We start from the raw sequence: 21,971 nt of genomic DNA, 5'->3' as shown, positions 1-21,971 counted from the left end.
CATGGCAAGAACTGGCAAAGGGAATTGTAAGCCATCCAGGGTCAATTATTTGACCTGAAACTGCTTCTTTAATTTACATGGAATTTGTTTTAGGCATGTTAATTTTAGGGAATAACCGCTATGTAGGTCTATGCATTGTAACAGAGCATAAACATGTTAGTACTGTTATGTACATTGCGGTTTTACATGTGTCTGCATAACTGCCTCTGCTGGATATTTACTGGGCTAGAGCATGGGTATATATTAATGTCCTATTTCAGTAATGTAGTGCAGGAAGAATTGTTACCTTCTTAACTTCCTCTGAATACCCATTCCTTCTATATCTGCTCCTCTTTCCTCCTAAACCTCTGAACATATGGGTCAGATTCACTACAGGGCTAAGCTGCCTTTATTATGTAGCTTTTATTTACTATTTAATAAAATCCTTAAATTTTATATCAAACAGTTGAGGAATAATACAACAAAATATTAGATCTTCATACTCGCAACTCCCATATAAATGAGCCACTGATAAGATTCTAATTATAGTCAACTTTCATACCTTTGTTGGCAATTGAAAAGAAGGGGGAAATACAATTAAATCCAGGCAGGTGATTTTACTTTCACTAAATAGGGACCATATTTTTTTTTTAATATTATTAATGTTGAAATGCTTCCACCCCAGGAGTAATAAACATCCAAATAAAGGAAATATTTGACTTGCTTGCCAGGACCATGAATGCTCCCATTAGCATAGCATAATGCTAATGCGTTTAGCATGTGAATTTAATGCTAAATTCATTGACATTTGCTGTCAAATACTGCAGACCTGCTAGAGTCAAGGGGTTAGCACAAATTAAGAACTGCAGACCTGCCACGGTTTTCTTAGCTTGGTGTTACAAGTCGTACTTTCATTATTTAAGCTTACTCCATGAGCAACAGTATTTTTTGTAATAGCCTTTTTTTTAATTTTTCAGATGCAGACCAGTTATTCTGCTAACCTTTTCTACCATAATAACACCTGCCAAGAGTCTGCACTGTCATGTCATATAAGCTAATGTAATGCACTACAGTCTGAAGGATGAGCTGCATAAAAATACATGGCTATCCTATTTAGTTAATTGACTGACATTACAAAAACATCTCTGTAATTGGCAAGTATGATTAAAGGTGGGTGAATGAGTGTGAGCTTTTACCTTGTTTTTGCCATTCCTTATAAAAAGTGTAGCTCGTTTTGGAAGGTGGGGAGCAATAGAGAAGATAAACTATTGGTGGAATGTGGGAACTCAGAGTCTGCCTTATTATTCAGTATGGAATGTGGCAGACACTTTAATAACAGAGGTTAGAATTACCTAATCCTGCAAAGACATGGACTTACCTTTATGTGCAGTAAGTAGTTGTATTGACATCAGTGGAGCTATTGGCAGTGTATAAAGTTGTTTCTGGATGAGGGTCTTGAGCTCTGACTCCTCTCAACCTTTTTTCAAAAAATATTTATTTAGCTTCAAAGTTTCTTCAATAGAAATCATTTGTACTTGGATGAACTGGTTTATGACGATTAACACTTGCAAACTTTCACTCTAAGAGTTTTACAAATGTTAATTCCTCACAACATTCCAGTGAGATAGTCCTTAACTAATCTTCACAACATGCTGGTAAGGGAAATGTTTAGTTTTCCCAATTTATAGATAAGGAAGCTGAGGCACAAAGGTGAAATAGGTGGCTCAGGGCTAGAGGATTCGTAGATTGCAGAGCTGGAAGCAGTCTCGAGAGAGAGAGTGACCATACATCATGTTTTGGCTGGGACAGTTCCCTTTTTAAACCCTTTTTAAATCCTGGGTGCCCCGATTTTTTTGGCAAAACTGGGCATTTGTCCCATTTGCTTTTGCCAACTGATCCTAGTGGGGCACAGAGGAATGTTTGGGGTGGGGGAGCGAGCAGCAACCCCAGCCCCACGTGGCAGGGCTCAGTTGAGCAGTGACACCAGGTGGCTCGGGCCAACTCCACACATAGGGTGGAGGGGGAGGCTCAGACGAACGGCTTGGGCCAGCCCTGTGCAATGTCCTGTTTTTTCCCTTTGGGGAAACATGGTCATCCTACAAGAGGCCATCTAGTCCACTCTATGCTGAGGCAGGACTAAGTGTCCTTAGACCATCCCTGACAGATGTTCATCTAACATGTCCTTAAAAACCTCTAGCAACAAGGATTCCACAACCTCCCTAGGCAACCTGTTCCTCCTTATAGTTGGAAAGATTTCCCTAATATCCAACCAAAATCTCACTTGATGCAGATTAAGCTGATTAGTACTTGTCCTATCTTCAGTGGAGATGAAGAACAATTAATCACCCTCCTTTATAACAATGTTTAACATATTTGAAGACTGTGATCCTGTCCCCCTCCCCACCTTCAGTCTTCTAGACTAATCATGCCAAAATTTTTCAACCGTTCCTCATAAGTTGTGTTTTCTAAAGCTTATTATGGTGGCTCTCCTCTGGACTTTTTCCATTTTGTCTACATCTAGCTGTCAGAGCGCGGACTATCATTCAGGAGTTCCTGGTTTCCAGTCCTGAGCTCTGACCACACTCCTTTAAGTAGTACTGAATTGTCAATATCTCACTTTGAACATACAATAAGAAAGCTGAAAAAGGTTAGAACCATATCCCAAGATTCAGGTGACATCTGAAAACACTTGAACTCTACTCACTTCATACTGTCACCAGAAACCATCAAGATCAACATGATGTCCCTGTGATTCACAGTCACTTAGCTTTAATTCTTCAGTACACAGTTCTGAGATTCTGTATGCAACCATGGTTTTCGGTGTGCACTAAGCATTAATTGGAGTCTATAGCTGAAAGGATAATAGGGACACTCTTTTTGCTTTTTAAAGCATGATGTGGTTTATTTTTTAATGTTTAAATCATTTTTAACATCTGTTTTGAAGAATACACCTTCCCAAAAATGCCAGACTCCTAACACTAGACTGTAAAAAACCCGCCATATCCTTGGAGGACAGTATTATCAAATAAGATATTCCAACAAATTCAGTATGAGAAACAGCCTAAAGTAGTCAGAGGAATCTCCATAAAGGTACCCTATTAAACTGGCTGACTAATCAGTTCTACTGTGCATGCTACCTGATATACTGTTAATATGTTTGTGGGCTGACCCATATCAGAAACAACACATAAGTAGACTCTAGGCAGAGTCTGATCTTTGATCATTCTTCTATTTCTATTAAATTGGTTTCAAAATCGCATTTTAACAAGGGAAAATATCATTAAAAATATATCCGCATGGGGGGGGAAATCATCAGAAAGCATCCACCTTTAAAATGTACCTTGACTTTGGCTTTTGTTTCATTTAATTTTATATTAATACACTGATAAGAAATAGAAATTGTATTCTGAAATTGGCTGTGTTCTATATTTTCTCTGTCTCATAAATCTGGACAAGAGACAACTCTGATTTGAGGCGCAGCTCTTGTTCCGTTCTGTTGCATTTTGAGACATAGCATAAAATAGGGATCTTAAACTGTGTTCCTGGATGTGAAATGTACTTATGGAAGAAAACCTTTAGAAAGATTCCGTGAACTCAGTTCTTCTGTTTGCATTACCAAAGTCCAGAATGGTTACCAAGGAAGTACCCTCCTGCCTCCTAGTAAGTGTCGTCAGTGTCATGATGACAACAATGTGTAGTGAAAGCAAGGATAGGTGTTAATATCAGCATGGAGTGTGACAAAGGGCTTGGAGGAAGAGCAGCAAGAAGAGCAACTTGGGACTGATGGCAAAGACTTGAACGGGAAGACGGATGTGGACAGGGAAAGACAGAGAAATGAGGGAGGGAGGGAGCACCGAGAGGAACGACAGGTAGAGGAAAGATTGAGTGGCACAGTGAGAGGTTGGAAGAAGGGGGAAGAGAAATAAGCTGATCAATGAAAAGGAAACGTAAGCAGGCAATAGAGGAAAACCTATCTGGCACAGGGGTGGGAGCAACAGACAAACTAGAAGTAGAGAGTGAGTGAGAGTGGGAAGCAATCCTGCACTCGCAGAGGGATGAAGTAAATGGCCTAATATGTTCCCTGTACTACTACTAATTTCTGTGATTTCATGAACGTGGAGAATGAACTGGCCTGTTCATTCTAGAAATAATCTCTTCAGGTCAGGACTGATGCCCATGGCTGCGATGGTGTGGGGCATCTCGTAGTATGGCTATCCACGCAGGTACCTGTCTTTTAAACTGAAGCTTTTACTTCCTGCTGGGTCAACAGTTTCAAAGAGCACAAAATGAAGTTGGAAAAAAAATGCCATGTGTCTCAGGAGTAAGTGTATGCAGTGCTGTTGTGGCTGTGTTGGTCCCAGGATATTAGAGAGACAAGGTGGGTAAGTGTGATGGGGCGTCCACCCCACACTGGCCGGTGGGAGGGTTAATGGAGCCCTAGGGAGGCTATGCAGAAAGCAGCCAATAGGAAAGGTGCTGAGAGGAGCAGCTAATCATGCCCCCGCAGGCTCATATGAGAAGGGCTGAAGGGCAAAGCAGAGTTCAGTAGCTGACTGGAGCTCAAAGGGAGAAGACCAGGCTCTTAGTATGAGGAAGGAGTGCCAGCACCTGGGACAGAGCAGTGCTGCAAGCAGGGACCAGGGGAGCTAGAGAGAGCCCTTGGCTGGCTGCTAGGGCCTGCAGGGTGAGGCCTGGAGGTAAGGGCAGAAGAAGGTGTTGGAGGTGCATTGGGAAGTGGACTGCCGTTGCCACTGAGGCAGTGGCTGGAGAGAGATTGCAGGTCCCCCAGAAGGGGGGAACACAGAGTGTGGCACAGCAGGAGGGCAGTGTCACTGAAGAGGATGGTGCGGGTGTCCTGAGAGCAGTGTCCTGAAAGTGGTGCTGGTGTGATGTTGTTGACAAACTGGGACCATATAGATCATTATTGCAACCAAGGTCCTGTAGTGGCACCAAATCTTGTATAAAGGAAGACAAATAAGGTGTCTAAGACAAGGTTATGATTTGCTGGTTATGATTATGCTGTCTGTGAGAAGGTATCATATTTGTATTTAAAGTTATAAGTATTGGCTCTCTACTGTCTGTATTTCAAACTTGTGCTATGCTTCTGGGTGACACCCCAGACAATTTGGCATCAGCACTGCCTAGCCTGCTTGATGGCCCATTAAGGACCATCAGCTATACAGCTGACCAATTGAGAGAAGGCAGATACACCTTTTGACTCAGCAGGGCATGCAGGGACATGCCTATGGACAGAATTCATGCCATGTGCTGGGTAGCTTGTGTCTGGAATAAAAGGAAGCACAAGCCACATGGCAAGGGACTATAAAAGGCAGCTGCACCATCTCCATTTTCTCTTCAATCCTGCTTCTAACCTCTGGAGGAACTTTGCTACACTGAAGCTCTGAACAAAGGACTGAATGACCCATCCAAGCTGTGGCTGTACTCCAGAGACTTGATTTGAGCCTGCAGTTTTTTCCATCACTGCTACAAGCCTGAACCAAGAACTTTGCCATTACTATATGTAATTGATTCCTTTAACCAGTTTTAGCTCTCATCTACATTTCTTTCTTTTTATGAATAAACCTTTAGATTTTAGATTTTAAAGGATTGGCAACAGCGTGATTTGTGGGTAAGATCTGACTTGTATATTGACCTGGGTCTGGAGCTTGGCCCTTTGGGATCTGGAGAACCTTTTTTTTTCTTTTACTGGGGTATTGGTTTTCATAACCATTCATCCCCATAAGGAGCGGTGCTGGTGGTGATGCAAGGGAACTGGAATATCCGAGGGAATTGCTTGTATGACTTCTGGTTAGCCAGTGGGGTAAAACTGAAGTCCTCTCTGGTTGGCTGGTTTGGTGAGCCTTAATAGTAAAGGAACTCCAGCTTTGGGCGGTGACTGCCCTGCTCTAAGCAATTTGTCCTGAATTGATACTCTCAGTAGTGTCCCACCTAAGGCAGCATCATTACAGAGGGTCCTGGAACAAAAGTGAGGCACCACCAGAGGAGGGCGCCCTGGTGAGCACAGCTAATCCCCAGGACAGCCAGCAGGAGGCGCCGCAGTGGTAAGTTGCACCCCGCCACAGCAAGGTAATATCTTTTCTTGGACCAACATCTGTTGGTGAAAGAGATAAGCTTTCATGCTTTTTAACCAACCTATTTTCTAAATATATAAAAGTACTTCAAGTACAATATAAGCCCAGACCACTGGTTTCAATGGATAGGATTGGGCCCTACATAAATACTCCCTGGTGTTTGAGGTTTTGCTGCATGTGTAAGCTGTCAGCCATCAGTATCACAATAGGAAAAATCTCTGCACAAGTAAAGTGTCAACTCTGTTTATAAAACATAGGTATATGTTTATGAACTGTGCAAATGTGTATATATTTTAATGGTACCCAGTAGCACTGCTATAATAAACGGCCATTTTCTTTTCCTGTTATAACAACTGCATATATCCTTAAATAGGTTTATAAGTGTCTGTTACATTAATATTTTTGGATGAAACTTGGCCTCAGCCCTGATGCACATTTTGCAGATGAAATTTTATCAAATATGTTAACTCCCTTTTTAGTAAATGACAAAGATGAATGATTATTTTGGGCCTTTGGGATGCTCTTATTTTTCACTTCTCCAGCTGAAAACTTGTTTAATTATTCACAGTCATGTCAGTGCCGCAGATGTCATGTATTAAAAATATGTCGATCAAATAATTGAGCCTTTTACAAAAGACGCACATACCATTTTTATAGCTACAGCAGATATCCTGAAACTGCATTCACCTTATCTGTGTTTCAGAAGTTTGTATTTTATCAAATTGATAAGAAAAAGCTTAATTTTCAGGGACATCGCCTAATGGCTGCTTGAACTGCTCTGTCGATGAATAGTGTGCCAACTTTTAAGAATGATCAAGTGATTAGTGATAAAAAAGGATGGGGACTCAGATCTCCGAGGTATTCATGACTCAGTTACTTCAGCTCCATTGACTTCAATGGGACTATGAGTGGCATGTAAAGTGAAGCATGTGCACAGGTCTTTGTAAGATCAGGAGCTTAGCTACTGTCTGTCCTTGGGCAAATCGTGTAACCTTTATGAACTGCAGTTTACACATTTGTAAAATAGACATGTTGGTACTTACTTGCAGAGCAGAACCTCCTGGGGATGTTGTGAGGCTTGCTATCTACAAAGCACTTTGTGATCCTCTAGTGAATGGTGCTATACAAGTATTGTAAGCATGATGATTATTGTTAAGACTGCAACTGTGACATTTGAATTTAAACTAACCAAACAAAACAGCCAAGGTAGGTCTTAAGAGTGTTCTAGAAAGACTCTGGGCTGTCACCAGAGTAGCAAGCTTGCATCCTGACTTCAGAAAGAGAAGCTTTGATCATGCCTGTTACTGAAGTAGTAGACGCTCAAAGCACTTGCTAACATGTAAACTTTATCCAAAAAATGCATTGTTGGATTTGCAAACTCTTTGCTTAAAGTGCCAGGAGGTCTCTTTGTTATTTAAAAACATATTAACCAATTTAATCCACATACACTCCTTAAAGAGGTTTTTTTCCCCTATTAATTGAGTTCTTCTGAGGCATAACTTAGCCAAAGTGTTTTGTTTACAGATGGTTGACATCACTTAATCAGATACGGTAGTGGAATATTTAATTTATGAAATAACAACAATGTGGATGCGTGGGGACTCCAAAGTAAACAGGAGGGCAAGTGCCATTCACTTGCGTAACCCCTTTGGGGTTTAGAGGGCATGGCCCCTTTAAATCTTTTTCCTAAGGCGGGAGGGGGAGCAGTGAGAGAAAGGAGGGAAACTCCCGAGGGGGGGCTCTGGAGCTGGAGGGAGAGAGAGAGGCGGCAGCCCACAAGCCCTCGCAAAGGAAGCAGCAGAGAACCTGCCTGAAGCCTGGGAACACCCCAGGACGGAGCCAGGAGGAGCCCTGTGCCAGGGAGGAATCACCCGAGTAGGACAGGTTGGAGCTGGACCCAGTATCACGGCTGCCCAGAGCTGCATGGGGCTGTGAGTACTAGGGCTTGTGACTCTGCACTGGGAACAAGGAGGGAGGTTGCTGGCTAGTTAAGTGGGGAGGTGATCGCTCTGTGTGGCTTTGCAGAGAGCGGCAGAAGAGGGCACCGGAGGGGTTTGTTGCGGGAAAGACAACCAGGAGCACCCAAGACTCACCCCTGGACTGGAACTTTGCTCAGGACTCCTGAACTCTGTGTGCATTGCTCAGTGTCTGCCCTTCCAGACTGTGCTACCACTGGGCCTGGTTTGAATGCAGCCCTGTTCTACCGCTCCCCCTATATTTCTCCTGTTGCTTTTCTCCTCTCATCCCTCTGTAAATAAATATCTCCCTTTGTTATATCCATTGTACTTTTCCTGTGTGTGGGGGGGGTGTTCACTCTGGGGGATTTGGAACAGGTGCCCCTGGGATGGAAGGGATTTTTCCTGCTGCCTTCCTGTGCGCGCCTTCTCTTGGCCAGAGCTGCCTACAGAGCAGACTCCATCTTGGCTATGAGGGAGCTAAAGTTACACTGGAAATGAAATTAAGTCAGGAGAATGTTAGAATCACCTCTAGAACGAAAGGAGACTCCTCAAGGTTGCCTTAGTCTATTTTGTTTTGTGTCAGATACAGCCAAATCACTATCCACTGGTGAATTGGCTCAGAGCAGACCTTTTACATGTCTCTTTTACCTCGATTGTACACATTCTTATGTCATGGATGTCTCCTGGCTACATAGCCCGTGGAACTGAACCAGTTCTCCCCTATACAATCAAGACAACACCTCAAGCTTCTAAATAGTAACGTTCAAGAAGCTTTATGAAGTTGAGGGTCCAACGCATTCCAGTGCCTCCCATATTGGAATCTTATGGTTGAAGAACATGATTTAAGGGTCAGGGCTCCCCTATTTATTTCTTGCTCTACTCTACCCCTATCTAAATCAGAGTGCTCCCAGAGGCCTGGTAAAAATCTCTAAGGAAGAAGCCTGCCGCCGTGTTCTATTTTAAATTATTATTTGTTCAGTTTGAAGCACAGAGCAATGAATTAAGGCTTGAGACAACACTGAATGAATACGGTTAGTCCTAAGTGGGGAAAATAGGAGCTGACAAATATAAAAAAACGACTAAATTGTACCATCATTATTGTGTCCTAAGTAGGACTCAAAGAGGGAGAGTTAAGGGACAATGTTAAAGGGTTTTTTAAAGTACATTTTTCCTTGTTTTTATCCTGCTGTTGTTGGTGGTTGTTTGGTGTTTAAATCTTGGTATTTGCTTTTTTACCTTTTTCTGAATAAACAAAAACATCATAAGGCACCAAGGATTTATTCATAATGAATAATATCCCAGTAAAACGTAAGAAAAAGGAGTAGTGATTAGTTTTACACAGTATTCACTCACTTGAACACACAACTTAAAAGTTGAAGATGGACCGGCTCCCATGGTTGACATGATATAATGTCTCATCTGTCTTACTGTATCATGATGATAACATGAGATGGTGATGTAATATAAAGTGACAGAATAGTTGTAATGATGTGATATAGCGGCATGTTCATCGTTTATATTCAGCTCCTGTTTGGATCTGATTTGTATTCAAGACAAAATACACAGTGGCAAGCCTAGCAACGTCTGTTGGACTGGCTACTGTGTTCATATATGGAACTCTGGGGTTTTTCCTGATGTTCTGGTACGTACTGTGTACCTCTGACCCCAGGAAAGCTCTGGAGTACAAGTGATTTGAAAAGAGTAGCCAGTCCAGCGGAGACTCCACAAAGGATTTTGTGGCAGATAAGCCAAGTTAGAAGACCACTTACTCAAACTAGGTTCAGTATTTGAGTTGGTTTGGGGTTGGTAAGCACTTCTTCATCATCTATTTGGCCATATCTATGAAGATTAAACTGCTTCCTAATGCCCACAGCTGGTCCTGTAAATATTAGTTTGAGGTACAGCAGCTGGTGGTGGTGGTGGTGGTGGGGGGTCTCCATATTGTACACCCTATCTGGGGATAACTCTGCCTCTCTGGTCTCTCTTGCTTTCAATCTAGCATGTTGCACAAGCACAAATTTCACTAAAAACCTGCTGTGAATGGATTTGTATGGAGGAGGAGGGAGTGAGCAAAGATAGGTCCTATGTATTAACTGTTGACTTATTAGAGGTTTGGCTTATTCAGATTATTTCTTCTTTTTGGGCCGCCACCTTGACGTGATGGAGAAGCCTTTCCCTGGTCACAGAAACATGCCAGAAAAGAAAGGAAACACAACTGCCAGACAGCAATCGCGGCCTAACCCTGTCTTCCAATACCACCTGCAGTATCTGCCAATGAGTCTGTGGCTCAAGAATCGGACTCCTCAGTCACCAAAGGACCCATGAAAAATAAAACCTCGAGGGATCTCCGATTATTCAGATCATTTACATACTTCTTTAAACTTGCATTCCATGCTGTGGTGTGCCATTCAGGTTGATTCAGTGCTCACCATTGTCCAGTCTGTGATCAGCATTAACTAGGTCTATGATCTGCATTGAGGTAGAACATATGAAATCTGATGTGCAATCCCATGTGATGTAGATGTAGTGATCTACATTTTAAATGTCTGTTGGTCTCCACACCTACAATGTGCTGTGGAAAATGACACCCAAACAAATAAATTTCGAAACAGGATGGGGTTGGGCTGGGGGCAGGGAAGAGAGGAATAGGAGTTGTGCTGCTACTGAACTTGTGGAAATACTGAACCCATTAAAAATGAAGTGTATGGCACAGAGCTAGTCCCCAGCTGATGAGCTGAGGGAAAGAAGTGTACAGTGATGGTTGGATATGTAAAGCACTTTGAATGTATACTTGGGGGGGATATGGAAATGGGGGAAACGCACCTTTCACTGAGTACTTTATCTTCTGTTTTTGCTTTCTTTTCCTGTGGCAATCAGAACTATTATTATAATGTGCTGATTTGAGTTGAGGGTGCAAAAACTCTTAAGTTTTTTTTCTTTTTCAAATTGAACCTGAACTCAGGTCTGTATATTGTAACGCATGAGCTAATGTGTTGAGAATTGCTTTCCTTATCAGATGGAATGTCAGCCCTGCTCACCCAAGTACCTGACTGTTGGAATTGAACTCTTCTGAACCCCAGATACTACTACATGTGAATAAATGTTGCAGAATCACATCCTAATTTACGTCTTTCATTCTCTACTCTGCCACTTAACTAAAGCCCAGGCTAGGTGAATAGAGGCTAATGGTTATTGGATCCTCTGCAGAAAAGTCAGACTTCCACAAGTGTATGTGATTGTTGCCCTCTAATGTTTAGTTCATACAGAGTAAAAACTCTAGTGTTAGTGTATCTAATAACAGGGATTCTCCTTTTGCACCAATGCTAGAGATAGGTGTTTTGTAGTATAAGGTCCAGTGACTGCTTCTTGAAGAATTTAGAAAATATGGCAACAATGCAATAAATATATATATTTTAAAAGTTTTAAAATTAAAAATGCCACTAATAAAATAACTGACATGTATTATTTTGATTTTGTCAGAGGAACCACAGCTCAAAATATTGTTTCCTGTATACTGATGGTAATTACTTTCATGTATTTATTTGTATTGCTCACAATGTGTGCAAGGTGCTGTCCATGCAGACAGGAAGACACAGCTTGTGAAAAAAATGTTCTTTAAGAAATCTGCTTTGCTGTCTTATCCTTTTGTTCAGGCTTATGGCAAACACACTGGAAAGGGGAAATTGCCTTTCCCTGACCAGATTAGAGAAGTCAGCATTTGTTTAAGCAATCCATCCTGCAATACCATAAAGACCTTATGCCTTTCAATTGAAATGAATGGAAAATGAAAAGTTTGCATTTCAGGATGGACTGTTCAAATACAAACCTTTTGTGTTTAAAAAAAGGCACAGTTGGATACAGCAAACACAGGGAAATGAGAACCAGTATTCATTACGATGAACCCTGGAACTAGAAATAATGCACCTTTCAGAACAGATTGATGGCGAGCATTAAATATAATGTTTTTACCACATTCATGGGTGCTTTCCTGTTAATGCTGAGTAAAGTAAGAACCTGCTTCAACCTTTATATTTCGCTTCAGGCTCTAATTTACTCTTCACAATCTTTATCTTTTTTCTTCTTATGTTTCTTATACAACTTTATTCCTTTCTGCTTTAAAGGGAATGGAGTGATGGTAAAAGGTGACAGCTCCAGAGAGTGGAGATCTGTGTTTATAAACAGAAATAATACAGCAAGGGCAGTACAAAGCTCCCCACACACTGCCTGGTTTATGGGCCTCAACCCTGTTCTGAAACCATGGGCCTCAACCCTGTTCTGAAACCATGGTCTTCCAGTCCTTGGCCTTCATGTTGGGTTTTCTGGCAGGTCCAGGGCTTCATGCCTGTGAAGCACTAATTACATTCTGAGGAATTAGGTCCGCATCACTAATGCCTGCCAAGACTCGCCTTTCTCTTTAGTAAAGAAGACCATGATACAGCAGTGGAGGTGATGGAAGGGAGTTACGCTGGGGAAAGATGATGCTTCTCTTGGTATCCCTGCATGGAGCAAGGAACTGCCAGCAGGAGATTCCCAGCCAGAAAGAGTGGCTTGGCTCAGCAGCCTCCTTTCATCTTTGGCAATGCATTGTTCATTAGGAACAGCTGCCCATCAGCCCAAAGATCTCCTGAGAGATGGTAGGAGGGGAAACCAAGGAGGGGGTAGCCTAGGCCCCTCACGGGTCCCTGCAATGCCCCTCACTAATTAGCAATTTGTGGTGCTCCGTCTGCAAGCTCCCAGACACACGCAGCCCCTTCTCTCCTTCTTAGAGGATGCTCCTTCTTTGGTAACAGAATCAGGCCAGCACAGAGCTATGCTATGAGGAGGGTAAGGGTCCTGCATGGGCCATAAGGTTTGGCCTAATGTGTAATGGTTTATCATTTCAGCCATGTTTAAGGAAGCTCATGTATTTCCCAGTGCTTATTCTGTCTGCATACTGGTATAAAACACCACTCAAAGCCCTGTATTAATGGATCGCTCATACTTCTGACTGAAACCCCGGAAAGTCAGAATATTCAGTGTTCAGGTTGCTTGTAAATACGCATTAGGGTAAGACTATATTGTACATGAACACTGGTCCACGCTGTGAGTTTCTGGAGGGTTTTCATTTTGATTTGCTCACTGCTGAGTAGTTTTCTTAGTTTGAAAGGGTTTTATTTGGTGGGTTTAGTAATAGCTGTGTAAGCTTTATTTTTACTGAGCTGTGTTATTTCTTTCTTATGACTGGTGCAATCACTTGCCATCTGGGGGTTTCTGGACCTGCTTCAATAAGTTGTATTTTTTATTTTTCTGTTGCTCTGCTGAGGATTTGCGCAAGACTAAGTTATGGGCTTTGTTGTAGCCTGGGAGCTGTGGAAAGGCGGGATAGTCTCTTACTAAGAGCCTTAGACACAGATTTAAGCTTTTAACTGCTATGATAGGTTGCCTTAAATGTCCAGGAGGAAATAATAGTAAAGTTTAACAGATCTTTACTCAAACAGCTGAAAAAACACTTCAGTGAGCTGCTCTAATCCCTGTTCTCTTTGTTTACAGCAGAGTATTATTATTGACCTTTATGAAAGCACCAGTCCTCTTATGTGAATCGAAATAACATCAATAGCTGCCCATTAAAATATTAAACGCTATCCACCAAAACCTGCCACCTTGTGGAAGGTCAGGTAGTTGATGCAAGCAAACCATCAGAAGCTCTTAGGAGAGCTACTAGACACCACTGCAATATGCTATCTGAAGCTTGTCATCGTGCATTTTTCTGAAAAACCAACCTCCTTCCACTTTAAACCTTGCTTCATCTGTTTTTGTGCATTGCTTTTACACCTTTTTCAGGAGTGCTTATTTATAGGCATCCATGAGCAGCCACAAGGTTTTGTGTATCAATTTTCTTTCCCAAGCGGCTGTGAAGTGACTCACTGTTGGCTTTCTGTGATTCCAGCATCCATATTTGAGGTAGGGGATATGTCTGTTGCAACATTTTATTTCCTTATTTAGTACACTCTGTTTCATTTGGTGTATTACTCATTCAACCCTTTTTGCAAAGCCTCTGTTGAGTTAGATTCTCTATTTCTCTCGCTCTATTTCCTTGCTCCTCTGCCCTTGCTGCTGGTATTGTTCAAGCTGGATTTGTTGACTTTGTGATCACCTTTGGTCTAGATGGCACTTTGTCATTTCATCAGCAACTCCCAATAATTTCAGAGTTGCCTTGCGTAATAATAGTAGTTCTCAGGCTCTGCTTTGCCAACTTTGACTATTCCCTTAACTTTATTTTGCTGGCTCTGGCATTGGGGTTTGATGTATAATGGAAACGTGTTAAAGGAATTGCTGTTTGATAATTCATTGTTAGATTTCATTTAGCGCTCGTTACCTTTCCTATGAGCCACTACTTGTGACCACTGGCTAATGGTAATGTTGTTTAGAGCAGCTATTGTTGAATATGTCAGGAGTGGAAAATATACGTGCCTGTCTGTCGTGGTGACAAGAGTAACTTTTACCCTTCAATATCTATAAGCAAAATAGAAAGACATTTAACTGTCCCTCCCATTTTTCAATAATGTATTGATGTTCTACTTAGGAGACTTAGTACAATTGTTTCTGGGCCATCTCTGTGTGGTCCCCAAGTGATGGCCCTCGTGAGGTGAATGATACTTTTTTAATAAGGTTGGCTGAGTAGCTTTGGCTTCTTAATGTATTTAGAAATGCCTTTTACCCTTTTGCCTTATTTCCCCTGGATAGTGAGTTCTTCTCTGGCCGCAAGTCATTATCTATTGCTTGGAAGAAGATGATATCCCAATACTGAAGGAGTTATCACTTGTGATGGGGGCAGTTGTCTTTTTTCATTGTTTTTATCATCTTCATTTCTCTGCTATGGCAGTTGAGCAGGTCAAGATGGCTCAGTCACTGGCTAATCTTGCTGGAATTCAGTCATGTGACAACACTGCATAGTTCAGTCATTCTGTCAGTCTTGTCATAACAGTGAGACTGTCCTCTTGGGGGAGGTGTGTGTGTGTGTGGGGAAATCAGAAGAGTAGACTTCACTGCTACTGTTGTGTCCCAGTGATTACAGCATTGTCCTTACTAAGTATCTACAGAAACGAGTCATTTGGTATGGACATGCTCTTGAGGGCTATGTTCATATACTTTGCCCATTGTTAGCAATTTATTATCCTTGACAGCTGCACTTCTGTATGTGCTCTGGAATAAAAGTGTCACCGTGATGGCAGTATTTTTATAATGGTAGCTCACAGAGGCCCCAACCAATGATCCAGAGCCCCACTGGAGAATTCAATTTACAGAATATCATGATTAAAAGAAAACACGAAGCTTACAACAGAACATTCATTTTAATCTGCAGTATCATATATTGCTGCATTAATGCCTAGCATTTTAAGGCTACTATACAAATATAGTATAAATATCATGTAGTCACTCCATTACAGCTGGTCAAAGAGAGGATTTTTTGGTTCTCTGGAGTGCAAAAAACACCCAAAACTCATCAAACCAGAAATATTTTTTGTTTTAATTGTCAGTGAATTTAAATAAAAAATCAAACTTTGTTCTGGGTCAAATGAAATGTTTTGTTTCACATTTTTTAATTTTTAAAATAAAATTGAAGACATTTTTGAACCAAGAAATAAAAACATTTCATTTAAAAAATGTGAAAATGAATAATTTTAGATTTTTTGGAAGGGGCAGGAGTTCTGTGGATGTTTTTCAGTCAAAAACCTTGGAAAAATGAAGATTAATTAATGAAAGGTTTGGGGGTTGCCAAATCTGCATTTTTCACTGGAAAAAAATTGGCTGAATTTTTGCCTTGCTGTAATATTCATACTTGAAGGGTTTTTGAAAATCAGATTAGATATAGCATAACAGAATTGTCTGAGACTTTAAACTGACATCTTTAATGACATATTTTGTTCTATTGTTTTGATAAGTTCTACCTCAGGGTAGATAAAGTGATTTCTGAGAAAAGTTCAAAACTTGTATGGAGAATATTTGTTTCACCAGTCAGTTTCACTTTAAGTAGAGTCCCGTCTCATCAAACTTACAGTTTGCACATTCTAAAGCAATGAAACAATTGTTCCTTTAATTCTACTTCACTATAAACAGCATTTTATTATTTTACCTGAGTTCACTACTAGCAGGTTACACTACACATATTAGGCCCAAACTATATCCCATGCGACAAAGTTCCTCCTCTACCTTGGTGGGTCCTGCGCTTATTGGTGGATTTGCTCACCTAAGAGATTCACCATGTGGGTTAGGAAACAGCCCAGAAACCATCCCCTCTGGTAGAAGCCACAGTCCAGGTCAATTCCTCCTGTGTCTGATCTGGAGTTGGGAGGTTTTGGGGGAACGTAGGCCTGCCCTCTACTCCGGGTTCCAGGGCCCATGTGGACTGCAGCTGTCTAGAGTGCCTCCTGGTACAGCTGCGCAACAGCTACAACTCCCTGGGCTACTTCCCCATGACCTCCTCCCAACACCTTCTTTATCCTCAGCACAGGTCCTTTCTCCTGGTGTCTGATAATGCTTGTACTCCTCAGTCTTCCAGCAATATGTCTTCTCACTCTCAGCTCCTAGTACCTCTTGCTCCCAGCTCCTCGCATGCACACTACAAACTGAAGTGAGGTCCTTTGTAACTCAGGTGCCCTGGTTAGCCAGCCTGTCCTAATTGATTCTAGCAGTTTCTTCTTAATTGACTCCAGGTGTCCTAATTTGCCTGCCTTAGTTGGTTCCAGCAAGTTCCTGCTTGTTCTGGAACTGCCCCTGTTACCTTACCCATGGAAAAGGGATCTACTTAATCTGGGACTAATATATCTGCCTTCTAACACTCTCCTGTAGCCATCTGGCCTGACCCTGTCACACCTATATTAGTCAGGATACAGATGAAATCACTAGGAATTGCATATTAAGCTCCAAAGGCAGTATTTAGTCAATATCGAGTGAAGTCCTTGGATGAAAGAGCTTTGAACATGCAAAATATTAATTCGTCCAAGTGATCAATATTATTTCCGCCTCAAGGGATGAAAAACCTGGGAGTGCTCATGAAATTGAGACTGTATTTTAATGATCCCGACAGCCTGGCAACTGTGCTGATATTTGATTATCTCAGAACAGTGTAGTGCTGCATTACCACCTCTCCTAAATGGATGTTGAATTACTTATCCATGCCTTTGCAACATCCTGGCTGGATTGCTGCAATGCTATTTGGAGCTCTTCCAGCAGGGACCATTCATTGGTAACAATTGATTCAAAAGGATTCCCGTACTAGGATTTTATCCCAATCTTCTCATAATTGACTTGTATTGGGGTATGCTGTGTTGGCTTCCAGTTGTGCAGTATATCAGATGTTGCTCATTTTGCTCTGGGATGGATACGTGGTGCATTAGGTTAATGCAGTCATCGTTCATCTCTGAAACTAGGGTCACAAGTAAAGTAAGCGTGGTGGTTATGAGCTAGTCTTTAGTAGTTATTTGTCTGCAGTATAAAATACAGACATCTTGGCACAGTCCATCATGATTGGCAGGCTCTGCACAGAAAGGGTCCAGGAATGAACACGTAGGGGTACCGAAGTTCAGAACTGAGGTGAGTTGGCAGAGTTGTGTGGGAAAAATGTACAATACCATGCCTGGCTCCAGCTAGAGCTTCAGTAATTCATTTCAGCCAATACTAAGTAACTGCCAATTTAAGAGGAAGAAGCAAGGAAAACATGGAGTGGTTTCTGTCCACACTGGTTTTGGGACTTTCTGTGTGCTATTTTACTGGCCTTCTCACACATCACTCTTCATCTACTACACCATACATTCTGCAGTTGCTCTGCTGCTATTTATACAGGTTGTACAGCGTCAGTTCAACCCTGTGAATGTTGGTGTCTTTCTCTACATAGCCCTCAATCTGGAAACTCCTTCCTTCCATCTTACTAATGTCACTGGTAGCTTAAAGCATCTGATGTATACGTATTACATTTATTTGTTTTCTGAGCAATGCTCTATGAAAAGATATTTATTATATATTTATCCAATAGCATACAGATTTTAATGTGACTTAACTATAGTGTCATGTTAATTTGTAGTACTGATATTGGGGAAAAAAACTTTGATTTCAGTTAGAGACAGGCCTGACTCCACACTCTAGACTTGAACACATTTGCTTTAAGGAAGTTTGGAACCAGATCCAGTTTCAATCTTTGTGGCTTAATTGAAATAAAAAACAAGCTTATGTTTGTGACACTTCCATTGGCAGAGTATCAGAACCAAAAGAGCCTATAACCCAAAAACTTGTGCATTATAAAGTTGTGATTTAGTTTTCTGTGGGCATCATAATGGATTGAAATGTGATATTGACAGAGAGAACTTTGTTCTGAAACTGCTTCATATAGTTGATGCCACAACAACAACTATGTGGGTGAAACCAGACAATAGCTATGCTCTTGAGTGAACTCCTACCAAAAAATTATAAAACACAAAAACACCCTATCCCCTTGGGTGGCCACTTTTCACAAAGCAATCACTACATATTTGACCTCTCAGTCCTTGTCTTTAAAGGAAATCGGCACAACATCTTCAGAAGACAAGCCTGGGAACTTAAATTCTAATTCTGCTGGACATGAAAACCATGGACTTAACAGAGGGCTTGGTTACACTTGCAAGTTGGAGCACATTAAATCAGCCCCAGGTGCCCTAACTCCTTAGGTGTCCACACTGGCAAGGCACTTAGAGCACCTGGACTCCGCAGCTAGAGCGCCCCTGGTAATCCACCTCCATGAGAAGCATAGAGCTTTCTGCGCCCTGGCTGGAGCTCCGGGGTGTCAGTGTGGACAATGTGTTGCATTATTGCACTGTGATTGGCCTCTGGAAATGTCCCATAATCCCTTGAAGTCAAGTGGCCACTCTCATCATTGTTTTGAACTTGGTTGCAGGCATGCGGATGATATCCCCTTTCAAAGCTCTGTTTCTGACATCTGGCATTCTTATCTGCTCCGGGGCACAAAGCAAACCATTACTGTGGAATGCTCCTGCTGCAGAGGCAGGCACTTGTGCTTGTGTGTGTGTATACGAGAGAGAGGCAGGGGGTGGGGGCGGATGTTGGGGTTTCTCCCTTCCCCCTGCCGCTGTCTGAACTTACAAGACAGCATGCTGACACACTCTCTGCCCCCCAAAACACACTGTCTCTCCCGCCACATACACAACACACTGCCTCTCACACTCCACCCCCCCCCCCATTTGAAAAGCAGCTGGCAATTAAGCAGGATGCCCTGCAACAATGGGATTGGGAAACCTACATCATGTGATGCTGTGCCTTACCATTAGGCATTGCAAACCCTTTCCAAAGCACGCTGCAGCCACTTGCACACTGGGATAGCTACCACAATGCACTGCTCTTTGTGGCATTGCAAGAGCTGCTAATGTGGCCACACCACTGCACTTGCAGCTGACAGTGTGAACACACAGCAGCACTTTCCCTCCTGCTGTCTCTGAGGGCTGTTTTAACTCCTGGTGCGCTACATCTGCAAGTGTAGCCAAGCCCAGAGACACTGGTTTTATGGCCCATTATAACAACTTGTAAGACACTCTACTGCCGACTAACTCTCCATTGTCCTATGACTGCAGAGGTGTTAATTGCCCTCTTCATGTTAAATGGTCTCCTACAACATGTGAACCCCTTTGGCTTATCAATATATTTCACCTTGTATTTAGCTTGGACACTCTAATTTTCTTAAGACCTGAAGCAGAGCTCTGTGAAGCTCAAAAGTTTGTCCCTTTTTTCCCAACAGAAGTTGGTCCAATAAAAGGTATTGCTTCATCCTCCTTCTCTCATGTATTTGTTTGCATCACAGTAACTTAAAAGAAGCTGTAACAATGTTAATGGTGGATTTATTTGGGGTTTTTTAGAATTCCTAAATTTTTGCTTCATGCTTCAAGGGATAAGTCAACTGCTAAATAATTGTGTTGTGAGGGAGTGGACTAGGCCCATAGGTGCCCTGTTGGAGGCCTCACGCTGTCCCTGTCCTGCCACACCCTGTCCCAGAGAGGAATGGAAGAGAAGTCCTCCAAGTGGCCTAGAGTGGCTGCAGGGGAAGCAGCCAATCAGAGGGGCTGCAGAAGCAGCCAATCAGGGCTATGAGGGCCATATAAAAGGAGCAGCAGAGAGAGTCAGTCAGTTGCTGCCTGGAATTGGAAAACAGGAACTGATTCCTGGCTGGCTGAAAGAGCAGCAGGACCACGGACAGCTCAGTGCAGGCAGGGACCAGGGGAGCTAAGAAGGACTAGGTGCTAGGACTGAGTAAGGACTCAGCCCAGGGAGGGCTTCCAAGACAGTGTCTCTAAGGAGGAATCCCTGGGGGTATGGCCCTATACCAGGGCCAGGACAAGGTGAAAACTGTATACCCCAGGAGGGGGTCGTTCTGTTCCATATACAGACAATGTGTGAGACTCAGACAGAGGGCTGAGTGACTGAAGACCCAGTGAAGAAACCATTGACCAAGGGGAAGGGGATGCTTGCAAGAGGTGGATGACACCCTATTCCACAAACTGAGTGATTGCCGGCACACACACCTGACAGAGGGGTGTGTTTGTTTGCGAGGGGTGGGTACCATGCTGTTACAGGGAGTCAAGAAGCAGGTTCCTGATGGTCAGACTATTCCATAATTGCCTACTGCAAGGTTATCTGAACCTTTTGAAGTACCAAGTGTAGGCCACTGTTTGGAGACAGGATCCTAGATGAGGTGGACCCACTGGTCTGATCCGGTGTGGCAATTCAGTATGTTCCTATGTTGTCTTTTTAGTTGAGCTATTATAAGGAAATGGAAGTAGCTACAAAACATTTCAAAGTTACAGTAAGGAAAACCTTGGGAGCTGTGTATGGCTGTTAATGGCTGTTAGCCAGGATGGGTAAGGAATGGTGTCCCAAGACTCTGTTTGTCAGAGGGTGGAGATGGATGGCAGGAGAGAGATCACTTGATCATTACCTGTTAGGTTCACTCCCTCTGGGGCACCTGGCTTTGACTACTGTCGGTAGACAGGATACTGGGCTGGATGGACCTTTGGTCTGACCCAGTACGGCCATTGTTATGTTCTTATGTTCAAAGATTCATTTAAGCCCACTGTTCTAAGTGGTTTAATAACGCTGCATGCATTTGTTTCCTGTAGGAGCTCAACGCTTGTAGTAAAATTCCAAATGTTGGTAGTGCTAACAAGGGCTATGTTCACATTGGAGGCTGCCTGTTGAAAATGGTTTTGTCACTGAGAGAGAACACCAGGGATCTTGAAGTCAATCAGGCCGTGTGGATGCAAGGGTCTGCATGGCTCCAGTGGAAGATCAAGGCCACAGAGAGGACTTTGCTACCTTCACCCTGGCAGTCTGTTCCTGCAAATGCTATGAAACATAAACAGTACAATTGATTGGAAAGCATTTTTTATTTAACCACCCTCCCCCCAAATATGTCTTCATTCATTACAGTGCTACCACTGTTTAGTGTGCATCTCATCTTCAACTAGAAATTGCTGTTACTACAGCTTACAGCATGCTGTCACTTCTGAAATTATTTTTAAAAAGATAATGAGTATATTGCATTCTAATGTAATTATATAAATCATTTAAATTATTTATAAGGGATTTTCAAGTCTTTTGTTCTAAAAGATCTTTATAGATGGCACATAATTTAGTATTAGCACAACTGAGGCTCAGAGGAGACATTAAATGCTGCTTTTTCCCAATTGTTTTATATTTTCCAAAATAAAAGAGGCCACTAATTAACAATGCTTCAATAGTCCTATAACTGTTGATTTTTAACCTTTATTCTAGGGTATTTTGAGTGAGGAGAGATTTGTCAAATTTTTATCAGCAGCAGTTTTTGTAGCTGCCATAGCAACAAGTATAAAATCTAAAACATCCTTTCATATTGGGTGCTAAATCATCCCAAACCCAGGACCCAACCTTGCATTCTGTATGAGAG

At 42.2% G+C, this 21,971-nt stretch overlaps 1 long non-coding RNA gene across 1 annotated transcript in view; it reads left to right on the top strand.

Moving 5' to 3' along the window:
• Window positions 1–1,059, top strand: part of LOC123376446 — a 79,273-nt gene extending 78,214 nt beyond the window's left edge. The window contains exon 3 of the long non-coding RNA XR_006581791.1: window positions 957–1,059. This is a non-coding gene — a long non-coding RNA (uncharacterized LOC123376446). The remainder of the gene's footprint in view (window positions 1–956) is intronic.
• Window positions 1,060–21,971: the final 20,912 nt, after the last annotated feature.

Source organism: Mauremys mutica, chromosome 8, assembly GCF_020497125.1.
Source record: "Mauremys mutica isolate MM-2020 ecotype Southern chromosome 8, ASM2049712v1, whole genome shotgun sequence".
In the NCBI taxonomy this organism is placed as follows: Eukaryota; Metazoa; Chordata; order Testudines; family Geoemydidae; genus Mauremys; species Mauremys mutica.
The sequence above is the reverse complement of the archived record's forward strand: the minus strand, read 5'-3'. Positions and strand labels throughout refer to the sequence as shown.